This window comes from Etheostoma cragini, chromosome 11 (assembly GCF_013103735.1).
Source record: "Etheostoma cragini isolate CJK2018 chromosome 11, CSU_Ecrag_1.0, whole genome shotgun sequence".
NCBI classification, from domain to species: domain Eukaryota; kingdom Metazoa; phylum Chordata; class Actinopteri; order Perciformes; family Percidae; genus Etheostoma; species Etheostoma cragini.
Window position 1 is genome coordinate 1,401,103 of NC_048417.1, and position 13,154 is coordinate 1,414,256.

The 13,154-nt window shown below is 42.1% G+C and overlaps 1 long non-coding RNA gene across 1 annotated transcript in view; it reads left to right on the plus strand.

The window, feature by feature from the left end:
• The window catches only part of LOC117952564, an 18,595-nt gene that overhangs the window by 5,168 nt on the left and 273 nt on the right, over positions 1 to 13,154 (plus strand). Inside the window, exon 2 of the long non-coding RNA XR_004658449.1 lies at positions 12,704 to 12,708. This is a non-coding gene — a long non-coding RNA (uncharacterized LOC117952564). The remainder of the gene's footprint in view (positions 1 to 12,703; positions 12,709 to 13,154) is intronic.

Consider the following 13,154-nt stretch of genomic DNA (forward strand, 5'->3'; position numbering starts at 1 on the left):
ACCTGTTCATCACCACCTGTTCATCATCTGTTCATCACCACCTGTTCATCACCCCCTGTTCATCACCTGTTCATCACCTGTTCATCACCCATTGTTTATCATCTGTTCATCACCTGTTCACCACCTGTTCATCCCCACATGTTCATCACTTGTTCATCACCACCTGTTCATCACCTGTTCCTCACCTGTTCACCACCTGTTCATCACCTGTCTCTGGTTACTGCCCTCGTTGCCCTGTGTGTTTAGTCTGTGTTCTCTCTTCGTCTCGTGGCAGTTCGGCATCTTACTTATTGTACACACCGATGTTATTGGTGCAGCTTGCCTCCGGCCCCGCCTGCATCAGATACACTGATGTGATTGGTGCAGCTTGCCTCCGGCCCCGCCTACAACAGATACACTGATGTGATTGGTGCTGCTTGCCTCCGGCCCCGCCTACAACAGATACACTGATGTGATTGGTGCAGCTCGCCTCCGGCCCCGCCTGCATCGGATACACCGATGTGATTGGCGCAGCCCGCCTCTGGCCCCGCCTACATCAGATACACCGATTGGTGAAGCTCGCTTCATAGTTAATGAGCAGCAACACTTGATGCCAGAGTAACTCACTGAGAAAATTCAATTTGTGCTCTCGGAGAACTCTGGATCTCCAGGGTTCAATCATCCTGTAGGTCATACTGAAGGGGTAAACATATCTACTCTCTCCGACCCTGGCTCAAGGTCTCTCTGTTGAAGAGGAACATACTGTCGCTGCCCTGTGTTGTTAACACTTGCTTGACTCTAATGGCCACCTGGAACTCGCTAAGTGCTGTCCTGTGTCTTTCCATAAGATCACCATTAAAAAGTTTTACTTCTACATTTGCCAGAGGATGAGCACCACCTGATCAGGCAACAAGGGCGTCATAACTTTTCGGTGAGCAGGGAACATGTTTTGTATTGCTGAGCTCTGTGTGTACGAATCATCCAGTCAGACTTAATAGTGTGTGTGTTTGTGTGTGTGTGTGTGTGTGTGTCTGTATGGCCTAGGGGGCTCAACAAAAATCCTGGGGCGCAGCACCCCTTTGAAAACAAAGCCATCTGTTTAAAACGTTGTATTTTATAAGTTTTTAATCATCCCTTTAATTTCAAAGTCTTTGCAAATTCTCTGTTTCAAAAGAGAAATGAACTGTAGCCATTGGTTCCAGTGCAGATGGGATATTGAAAAATCATGTTGGTAAAGTATTAAGCAGTGACAGCAGGAGGTCACTGATTAATGTCCTGACCAGGGAAGATTTTAAATCCGCATTCAATGTTTAACCAGGGCGAGTGAATGCTGGGAGACTCAAACAAAGACTCATGTTCACACTTTCTTTTTTAAATGGCGCAACAGGAGGCACGGTATATTAGGTGTTGAATCAACATCATCGCTGCTTGTTTGCAGATGATGTGGTCCTGATGGCATCATCCTGGTTGTTATGTTGGTTGTTATGATGGTTACCTGTAACGCACACTGGATCGGTTCGCAGCTAAGTGTGAAGCAGCTGGGACGAGGATCAGCACCTCTAAATCTGAGGCCATGGTTCTCAGCAGGAAACCGATGGAGCGCCTACTCGGGGGAGGGAATGAGTCCTTACCCCAAGTGAAGGAGTTCACCTCAGGGTATTCGTCATGATTGAGGGTACAGCAGGGCGGGAGATTGGCCAGAGAATCAGAGAAGAGGGGGCGGTATTGCATTCGCTTCAACGCACCAATGTGATGAAGAAAGAGATGAAGTGGAAGGCAAATCTCTCGATCTACCGGAACTAGGTGGAGGGATTATATCTCCAACCTGGTCTGGGAACGCCTCGGAATCCCCCAGTTGGAGCTGGTTGATGTGACTCGGAAAAAGGAAGTTTGGGGTCCCCTGCTGGAGCTGCTGCCCCCATGTGATTCGATAAACAGATGACGATAAGTGAGCGAGAGTGAGCAAATCAAAGAGTAATTTGCATAATCAGAACAGCAACCCAACACTGCTGTGTTAGCAGAATGCAGACAGACTTCAACATAATCAATTGTCCATACAATTTAAAACACCAGGATTAAATAAAAGCAACACTAATGGAAGTGGATTCTTAATTTATGTTTATCCAATACCCTTCCAACATATTGTTCTGTTTAGCTAGGTGAAGAGCACATACATCATGTGGCCAACAGCTCAATATTCCCTCAGTACATAGACCCTCCTCTGCTAATTGCTTGGCACTCAGACTGCAAGTGGATCATGTATAAAGATGCCTGCTGCCTGTGACACACTTTATTACTCAAAATGTATTCCAGAGAATACACTGAAGGAGCAGTTCAGTGTGCACAACATATACCTTCAGTGAGAGGTAACTGACATAGGCAGGCTGTTCTCATGAACCATCTTTACGCACATAGCTACATAAGGTAATACACTGTAATTTGTACATTTTCCACATATTTATTACTGTATGAACAACAGTCAGTCACCTTTTGTTGGCTACACTTAACTCTACCGGCCGCTGAAAGGACCAGAACCTCATGGTGTTCTGTACTTCACCTTTTCTCGGTTAAATCCGCTAACCTTTACTGTAACGTGACGTCATGTGACCGTCTGACGGTCGCTCATTTAACAGGATGTCACACCAATTGCCGTGCATGTCTTTCCGTACAATATCACACAAACCTGTTCATGAGAATGTGTTAACGCTGGTGTCTCTGTTTGGTTCCATTTTACTTGAAGGTATCTGCTTAAGAGTGTCATGACACTGTCATGAACGTGTCGTAAACATTTTAAAGAAGTCATAAACGTTAATGACATAATGCTTCCTTTAGGTAGTGTCATTCGGTTTTGTCCTGAAAACCTATGGTCATGGTTAGCGTTCATGTGTCATGACTATGTCTTGATAGTGTCATGTGTTCATGGGGGTGGTGATGGCGCAGTAGACATGACACATGCCTTTTGGTGTGGTAGACATGGGTTTGATTCCCACAATAATACATCAACCTGTGTGTCCCTGAGCAGGACACTTAACCCCTAGTTGCTCCAGAGGCGTGTGACCTCTGATATATAGAGCAATGATAAGTCACTTTGGAGAGAAGCGTCCGCTAAATGACATGTAATAATGTAATGAAAGTGTCATGTCACTAGATACCTTCAAGTAAAGTGTTACTCGTTGTTTTCATGTGGAGCAGGTGTCTTTTGGCATATTGTGATGTATCTGCTGAGATTCATTTTGGAGAGTTCATGTGGAAAAATGATGTTAACAAATAGAATATTTTTGCTTTGGACTGTGCAGATTGACATGACGATTGAGTAACGTGAATGCTTCACACACTTGTTTCCAACCGGTTCACGTTATAATATAAAGCATCTTCAGTTCCTTATTTTCATTTTCACCACATTGAAAATGAATCATGCTCAGCTTGTGGAACATGTTGGAGCACAGCTGCACCTCTCTGACATGTCAAATGATTTCTAAAACGTCAAATTCCCAACATGCTCGATCTTCCCAGCAGCCACAGTAGATATTCTGATTTCTTGTTGTTGTTTCTGTTTTCCACATGTTTACTTCCACATCGTGCAGGCATCGCGTGTAAATAAATTAGCAAATGCACCTGCAGTGAGTAAATGGATTCAGTGCAAATATCAAGTGGGTTGCTATTTTTGGGTGAGTTTAGTGTCAGCATGTCTTCTCGTTTGAAGACAAACTCACTGTAAAAACAGGATGTGTGTAACATCTGACACACTTCAGGTTCAAAGGAGTTACTTTACACAATCCCAGAAATAATATTTTTTATGTAGGTTTGAATAGTTTACTGTATGGACAATGCCACTAGAGGTCCAGTTTAACCAATTCTTACCTGGGGGGTAAAGCTTTTTTTTATTGGAAAAGGCTCAGCTCATACAGGACCTGTATGAGCTGAAAACGGAGACTGTTGCCATGGCAGTGGAATAGTCTAATTTCAGGTGAAATCTGACACTCACTTATTCCTCAGAGCAGAACCCCTGCATAAACAAAATGGAGAGAAAACGCAGTGTTATGGTTGGGGGTTTTTGTTTGGGTTTATTTTTCCCGTTCTTTGGCCTCCTTGTGTTTTTGTCTCAGTTTTGTCCCTGGTCTTGTGTTGCTGGTCCTGTCTTGAGTTCCCCTGTGTCTGTTTGTTCTACTTCCTATTTTAATTTGATAGTGTAGTTTCCTGTCTTGTCTAGCTTTGCTTTGTGTTTGTCTGATTGTCCCGCCCCGCTCTAATGTGACCCTGACGTCTCACCTTGTTACCTCTTGGATTTAACCCCTGTGTTCCCTTTGGCTCTTGTCAGATCGTACCAGTTCCTGTCCTGTTGCCGTGCACGTCCCTGAGCCTGTATCCCTCGTGAGATCCACATTGTGCGCTCACCTGTTTTGTATTCTTTTTCCCAGGCCTGCTTTGGACTCTGTTCCCCTTGGATTTTCGGACTTCTTGTGTTCCTCTGATTTGGCCTTTCTGCAGTGCTCCCTGTGGTTTTTTCTTTGGACTGTTTTTTTCCCTTGTGGATTGCTTCTGTTGTTTTTTTTAATAAATTATCCAGTGTTCACCCGCCAACCTGCATCTTGGTCCTCCTTCCCCTGCTACCCACAACACGTAGGCTTGCCATTGGTGTCCTTGTTAGATGCAAAATAATAACTTCTCACACAAAACCCAAGCACACTTTACAGAATCACTGGGGAAACAAAAGTTTCCACCAGTACAAAAGTAGATTCAGACTCAATATTAAGCCTTGTTAGTCATGCATCCCAGTCCCAGGTGGCCAGAGCCCGGACTTCTCCAGCTACTCAGCGTCTCATCAAATAATTTCATGAAGAATTTAGACAATATGATGGTTGGCAATCTTCTTAGCATCTTATCAGTTGGGAAAAGATTAGGTAGTGGTGCAAAGTAACACAAAAACATGTTTTTTTACACTTAAATAGTCACTACAAGCCCCCAGAAATGGCGCCTGGCTGTGAAGCCATTTTTGGTAGCGGCCATCTGTAGTTATTTAACACCCAGCATCAACGTGACACACACATGGCCCAAAAAGCATTTCCCCATACACACTCATTGGAAAGGAAGCAGCTGTAAAATGGTGAAAATACATTTTTCTAAGCATCACAAATCCAATGAAATGACTTTGTATTTTCAGAGTTAGATCCATTCGGTCCGGTAAGACTTGGACGGTCCAGGAAAGCCGTGTGATTTAATAACTTTGTCCCATTCATGTGTGCAAGGAGCCAACAGGAGGTTTGTCCCTGCATGTTCCCAGTGAGCAACTTTCATACAGTAACACTTCAAAGAGCCGGCGTGTGCTCCAGTATAATGTCAGCAGGGGATGGAACTCCAGACACAAACTACATGTCGGCCATTATGAGATTGACCCTGTTGATTCAGCTGTAAGTATTTCAGCCAACAAGGTGTTCGAAGGACTCTTTTTAACCCTTATGTTGTCTTCCCGTCAACCGTGAAACATTATTCTCACATTTTCTAAAATTTTTGTCTCTTTTTTCATTGTTGTGGGTGCTTTTTTTGATGTTTTTTCCAAAGTTATTTGATATTTTTAATGTTGACATTTCCAGCGCTTATTTCAAAGGCACTTTTTTTTGTGACAAAAAAAATCAAATTTGACCCAAGGACAACATGAGGGTTAAATATCTGATATCCATCTGGAGATACATTTTAAAATCATCATAGCCATACTTGTGTCAGTTTAGCCTGTATGGTTAAAAGTAAAAAGAAATGTAAGATTCACACACTCCAATAAGTTCTGTGTTATAACTTAATAGAATTTACTGTACTTTATTCCAGATAACTTTGATTTCAGAGGACTTGAGGCAAGCACTTGTGATGTGTCTTACTAATCATACTAGGGAGGAGGAAGGTAGCAGCACTACCAAGGACACCAAGAGTTCTGAGGAGACCACCAAGACTGCAGCAGGGTGTGTGTTGCGTATAAGAAAATAAAAGTACACTGAAAGGTGTTTTTTACGTTACTGAACAAACGTAACTGAGTAACATTCTGCATCATGTGTGGACTGGAAGGAAGTGAAGTGAGGCGACAGATGTTCCAGTTTGAACGCAAACCACCGTCTTTCTAAACTAGTGGTAGTTTTAGTTTTTATGCCTAAACCTAACCAAACTGCATCTGTTTCACTCTGTTAATGACACGTTTAAAACCGGGACCTTTACGTTCTCCGGTTCAGTTATGAGGACAGACAACAGGGGGGACGCAACAACGGGGAAATTTAACTCCACGCGCCGGCCACAACAACAAAAAATAACGGTTTCAGGGGTGAAAGTCCTGTGTTGTTTGACCCTCGCCCCCCCGACCAACCTCCCAGCGAGGATTCATGGCTTCTCAATACTACTAGCTACCGTCATCGTTCTGTGGTCATGAAGAAGGCTTCCTATTAAAATACATTACTTCAAAATTCGTAATCTAAACACAGAAGAAATAGCATTTACGTGTCCTGCACACAAATCAGTAGATTAAATAACGTGACCATTTCACAAACGTCCATGAGACTAGGCTGCCTGCGGATAATTGAAAGTCTGTCTGTGCAGTTACCTTCAGAAAGAATCCACAATGTCTCTCACCCTCACATTGCTCTGTTTATCTCCAGACAGTTCAAGAAGAGTGCAGATAAGACTCTGCATTATTGATGCACTCTGCTAGATTGTCATCAACGGCCATGCCCATCATCCGCACTGAGGAGCCCATTTACTGTAATGTACTGGATTGATGCACACACACTTTGATTTCATAAGACACACGCTGGGCGGCAGTGCCCGCTGGTTACTATCCAAAAAGCTTCTGTCTCAAAAATAAAACAGCTGGAGCAGAAACAGTGATGTGACACACTGTAATGCACAAAGACATTCAGGTTGGCAGCAGATGTAGTCACAGCATCAGCACATTTTTTGTGCATTTACATTAGTAATTGTAGGGTAAGCAATTTTAGTCAAAATGTCTCATATATAGTTTGTTATCACACATCTGCGTTACTACAACTTAGCTTGGGGTCCATTCCTGCATCTGCAAACTCCAAAATCCTCATTATAGGTAGAATATGTTGGCACACAGCATCCAGCAAGTAGTAATGACATGTCAAAGGCTGCAATGAAACAAGCAGAAAGAAAATCACTGCAAAGATAGAGTGATCCGCACAGCGATTTCATTTGTCTGCATGTTAAATGGATTATCTATTGTCCACATTTCTTCATCAGCATGAGGCAAAGACAAACTAAAACAACACATTGCAGGAGTTCAACAGTAACCATGCAAACTAAAGCAGGGCTGCTGTTTACACGCTCAGCTTTAGACAATATTTGGGTCAGTTGCAAATTCCCTCTAAGCTAAGGATGATCTGGCTTGTTGAGGGTGGTGTTGGTGGTGTTGTTGGTGTTGTTAAACCCAGAGCATCTAGCTGCTGCAGCCAGTCCTATTCTGAGTCACAAGTAAGAGCAGCTTAGAATGAATGAGGAAGCTTTGCTTAATGGTGTCACTGGATAATGCTTTGCTTGACACAAAGAAGGAAAGTACCCAGATTCTCTAGTCCAGTCCTGGGGACCCACTTGTATTTTTGTTCGTGCAGATACCATTTCACAGCATGCAATGAAGGACTGAAGTACATTGGGGGGGCCTTCCTCCCCCGTCTGTATTAAGACACATAAAGGCTGATGATGGTGTATAGGAGGGGCACTGGATGGGTCAAACATGCAGCACTTTCCCCCAGGAGGCTGGTGTTGGGGTCCTTGTTTGAAATCTGAAAATTAAACAGCAAATAGTTTTCAGCACAAATCGATCATGTTCTGCGTCACATGCGTAACTTTTTATATCTGACAGTTGTGATTCTACCTTTTTTTAATTAAAAACACTGCAATGATAATTCACTGTAGGGCCCTTTAAATAGGAATGTAAGGTTCATTACATTCAGTGTGATCCCCACAGCAACCGATGAGTCCAATCCTCTCTGCCTGCAAAACCATGGACTCAATGTGCTCAGTGCATTTAGAAAGATACCAACTTCTTACTGCATCGAATGTAAAGCATTGAATATCCATTAAAATCGTACAATATTCTCTATTATTCATATTACAATATAAATAATACAGCATGAAGTGAGAACAGTCAAGGGTGTTTGTCTCTCATTACATCTTAACACTTTGAAGTAGCTCCCAGAGCCGCAGCACATCATATTTATGCACCTTGCTTTATTTTTAATTTGTTGTTGTTATTGCAATGGGTGCCATATGAGGTAGGCTTTGGGCTCACAGTATACTGTTTATCATATCAGTTCATTCTCATGCTTTCATACCTGACAAATGAACATTGTAGTAACTTTAAAAGAGAGGCAACAAATATATCTGTATGGACTCTCTGGTGTTTCATGACTGCATCAGAGCAAAATGTTGACAACTGCAGGTTGCCATTGGGAGGGACTGACACCATAATCTGACATCATCTGATAATGTCTTAGAGCGGCACATTACTACCTTTAATCCTCGTGTTGTCTCCACGTCCATATTTAAAATCAACACTTTGCTGAGGCTTTTTTTTCTGGCTGTTTTTAACTTTTTCTTACGTTTTTGTCCCTATTTTCATCACTTTTGATGCTTTGTTCAATGTTTGTCTCACTTTAGTTTTACAGGTATTTTTGGAATTTATGGTCAATAAAGCTCATTTATAGGAAATTATACCCAATGTTTGAGTTAGAAAAGCAGAAATTAGGAATTATTGAGACTAAAATTAAAGGAATGGATGTTGATGATAATCACAGACTGGAATATGTCAACTTTTACTCAATACTATTTCAAAAACACTTCCATTTGTTTTACAATGCTATAAAATGGAATAAGACGCCCCAAAATTAATGAAAGTAGAGATTTGTACTTGGCAAAGAGCGTTGGGTGGAAATCTACAATGACGTGCATATTTTAGGAAATATGCTCTTGATTGGTTTAAAAATCAAAAAAGATAATTTGACTGCTTCAAAGCATGATCATTTCATCATTTGGTGGAGTTGTAATATGTTCTCATTTCCAACTCGTCAACATTAATGGTTGGTCCGTGGCTCTCAGCGTCAGATACCGACACAGAGCGAGAAGATTGAAGGACCAGAAAGTAAAGACGCAGGATGGGGGGGTGGATGGGTCAAACAACACAGGACTTCACGCCAGGTTTATGTCCTCCTTCTTGCCCTGCTAGTCACTTACATGTACACTATGTAACCCCGCCCACTAGCGTTACCTAAAGATGCCCTGACCAACCGCTTTTAAAAATTACGCCAAAGGGCTCCCCAGAGCGTCAAATATGGCCACACATGGGATTACATTGGAGTAAGTTGAAAGCCCCCCTGTGTCTGGGGATACCCCATTTACCACATAGTAGTACGGATCATGTGGACTGAAGTCGGGCAGACTGAAAACGGAGGGAGGAAGAAGGTGAGGGTCGGTATCCAATCCTGCACTCTTCAACTTCTCCAAATCCCGCTCTTTGTGAGCAGCTACAAGACGCCCAACCTCGACCGATAACGGCACAACAACTTGTTCTATAGAAGAAGCCATGAAGAAGAAGATAGTATTAGTGTGATAGTGGTAATTATCATAAACTGATTGAAAGTGAACTTCGCGCTCGTCTGTGACACTGTTTAGCTTGTGCTTCCCGTGATTCTGTTGTCCATCATAGCATCGTCACGTGTTTCCTTAGGTTGAATAATGCTAAGACAGAGCGCTACATGTTCAACAGTATCTCAGTTGTGGTATTTAAATGAAACATACTGCATTTCATTGATTTACTTCCTTTCTAAGTCTGACGTGTGTACACACACAACAAGGTAATAGACAATAAAAACAACCAATTTATGAAGAAGTACTATGTATATATACTGTCCTAAAGCAGATGGTCCGGGTGGGTGAGTCAAGCTTGAATCCAGTCTTAATCTGGACTCAAAGAACGTACAGGAGTAGCAGCAGCTGGCTAGCCCAGAGTTTGTTGATGCGTCCAAGGGGAACAGAGATTGAGAAAGGCAATACACAGAAAGAGAAAGCAAGGGACATCCAGCGTCAGGCACTGATCCTGGAAATGTACCCACGTTGATCAAGACCACCTTATAGGCAGCAGGCAATGGAAACAAGGGTGTGTTGTCTGTCTGTTCACATGATCACTGTCATCAGAAGCCATTTACAAAGGCTGTCCTGCTGATTGTGTGTCAAAGAAAACTAAAAACAAAGCAGATAGTTTGCATAGATGTCTTTCTTCAGTGTCATCGTCGCTGTCTGTTGTCAGGTCTGGGTCTGGGTAACAGGAGCCCAGAAGGGGGCTGAGAGGTCGAAGTCAGATGCATCATCAGGTTGGGGGTGTAGTCTGGAGTTTACTTCCATCATCCTTATCTCTGCTGCTGGGTGCAGGAGGCCCACGATCAGCTTGACAACACATTAAGGCTCCAGGAGACCACTGGTGATCCGTATTTTTCTCATTTTCAACCAATACCGTGAAAAGACCCGAACCAACACTGAATCAATCCTGCTAACAAGTATTGTCCGTGTATTTAAAGCCTAATCTGTCTTTTCCTTCTGTGCCATTGTTGTCCAAAAACTATTAAAACACATCAATGAGCCCCTCCCCCTCATGGTCTGGGTCAACGGAAGTCCATTTCCAGGATAATTGCCTCCAACATCCAATGTCAAAAGTTACTGTCACACGTAACATAGACATTTTTAATTGTGAATATTTGCATGTAATTTACGATTAATGGCAAATTAATCACACATTTACTTTAAAAGGTGTTGTTTTCAAGTTTGTAACGCTTAATTGGTATTTGAGACTGGACATACTCAGGTGCTAACTCAATTCACAGTGACAGTAGCCGCAAATAACATCAGTCTTGGAGAGAGAACCATCTGGAAGGGCTTTGAAACTTAACTTGCCATTCAAAAGAACTTTTCTTTATCTATTTATGCTCAAGGTTTGTTTCTACTACCCATCCGATCCCGTTCATGGTCGTATCATGAGACCTGTAAGACCCACTCCCGTTCCACCATCGCGTATCTGAAGCCATGTCTTGTGTTCTCCCCGGGAGATAAACCCTGTGATTTTGACTCGCTCATCCACCCCAAGTACAGCATTACGTGGAATACATATGAAAGATGGTGCATTACTCTATGCAGTGAAATGTATGAATGTTTCATGAGAACAGCCTGGCTCTCTGGCATAGATTAAAATACCTGTGCCTTCATCTTGCTAGTCATCTGGACTCCATGATGTACTGTACTCCATCATATCAATGCAGGTTAATATTGACATGACCAAAAGTGAACGACACACCCTTTAGTCCCTGTGACCCCAGCATAGTCTTAGCCTCTCTGTAAGTCTCTGTTGGACACAGTAAAAGCAAATAACAAGCCATAAAGTAGGGAACGTTCCTTCAGAAGTAATGGTCTGAGATCCATGAGACAAGACAATTCCACCAACAAATTGTTGATGTTGATGATTGAGTTGAGATTACTGGGACATATTCAGAAGATTGGCATGTTTTTGTAGGTGTGTGTGTCTACACTCACGCATTAAACAACTGAAATTCAAGGAGCAGTTCATGGGGAAATTACACACATCAAACATTTTTCAATTTCTTGTTCTGGCACCCGGCACACAAACACACACATAAATGCACAGTAAAATCATAAATATTACATGTTCCATCTCTTATGGGAATATCAGAAAGATCTTGACATGCTCCTGGCCACCATCTGTGAACTTTACCTCGAGAAACCACTTCAATGATTATGACCTGCACCGTTATTGCCGAGAGAAGAAAACAAACTGGAGGATCAAGGCATGGCCACTTTATTTATATAAATCATATTTCAGCAACAAGGCAATTCAAAGTGCTTTAAATTTGTTTAAAACATTTGAAAACATTTAAAGTGAATATCAAATAAAAACAAGCTAAAGTAGAAAGAAATAAAAGTTGAATGTTGACACAACTCCAACCCAGGCAATATATAGAGAATTAGGAACACCACACATCATTGTGATTTCCATTGATTCTGCAGACTGTCAGGTTTATTCACGAAGCGAAACACTGGGACACGTTTACAGCAGAGCTAAACATAAAATATGTACATAAAATATTAGAACTGCTGCTTGTTATTATTATTTACAACTGACTTTATTCTCTCATCTCAAGCAGGCTTTAAGCACACATCCATGAAGAACATCAAAGGATGTCTCCCTGAAAATGCTCTTTATAAAACTATATGTGCGTAACCCTCCATTGTACAGTACACTAGTCTGAGAGGCCGGTCAGGACTACTTTCCCATTTTATAAGCCACTCTTCAAAGAGGGAAGATGCTCTAATATGTTGATTGTGGTTATGTTTGATTTATTCATGTGTCTTAGGGATTCTGTTTCAGGCTTTTTAAATTGTTATACCACTGTTTTGCATTCCTCTGATCTTCAACATTAGCCCATGTCACATCAGCGATTCTGGCCCTCGAGAAGCTTGAATTATTGAGAATGTTACAAAAGCCTCAAGTTAGAGTGTCTGATAGCAGTTGTCTGGGCTTGTCATACATGGACGTAGGAGATGAAGGGTCAATTGTACAAAGAGCTAAAAAAAAATGATATGTCGACTTGAAGACAAGGAAATGTAATGGGAGACGATCATGTTTGAACCTTTTAACAAGACAGTTCATGGTGCTTTACATTAGACACAGTCTGGATCACCAGTAGTACATTTCCAGGATAATAGCCTGACGTCGTGTCCCTCCATCCATGCCCCTCTGCTGTCCTCTCTGTGTGTCCCCGGTCTTAAAATCCCTTCGCGACAGGAAACAACAAACTCCAAGCTAGCGAACTGCAGCTGACAACAGAGAGTGTTGAAGAAAATTTGGATTGTGCAACAAAACAGACCTGCTTGGTTAATGTCAGTGAATGATTGAAAAGATTTACAAAGAACATGTTTACAGCATTTTCTCTCTAACTGGGACATGTTGGGACTGATTGGTGGGATTGCCGTGGACAAAGGACACAAACGGAGACACACTGGTGAGACCAAACTAAGTTTAACCATGTATCCAGCTGATTTACAGTTTTTCTCCATTGGTTTGGCTCATTTCTTGAAACAGAAATTACATTCTCAAAACTCTAAGATCATTTGGC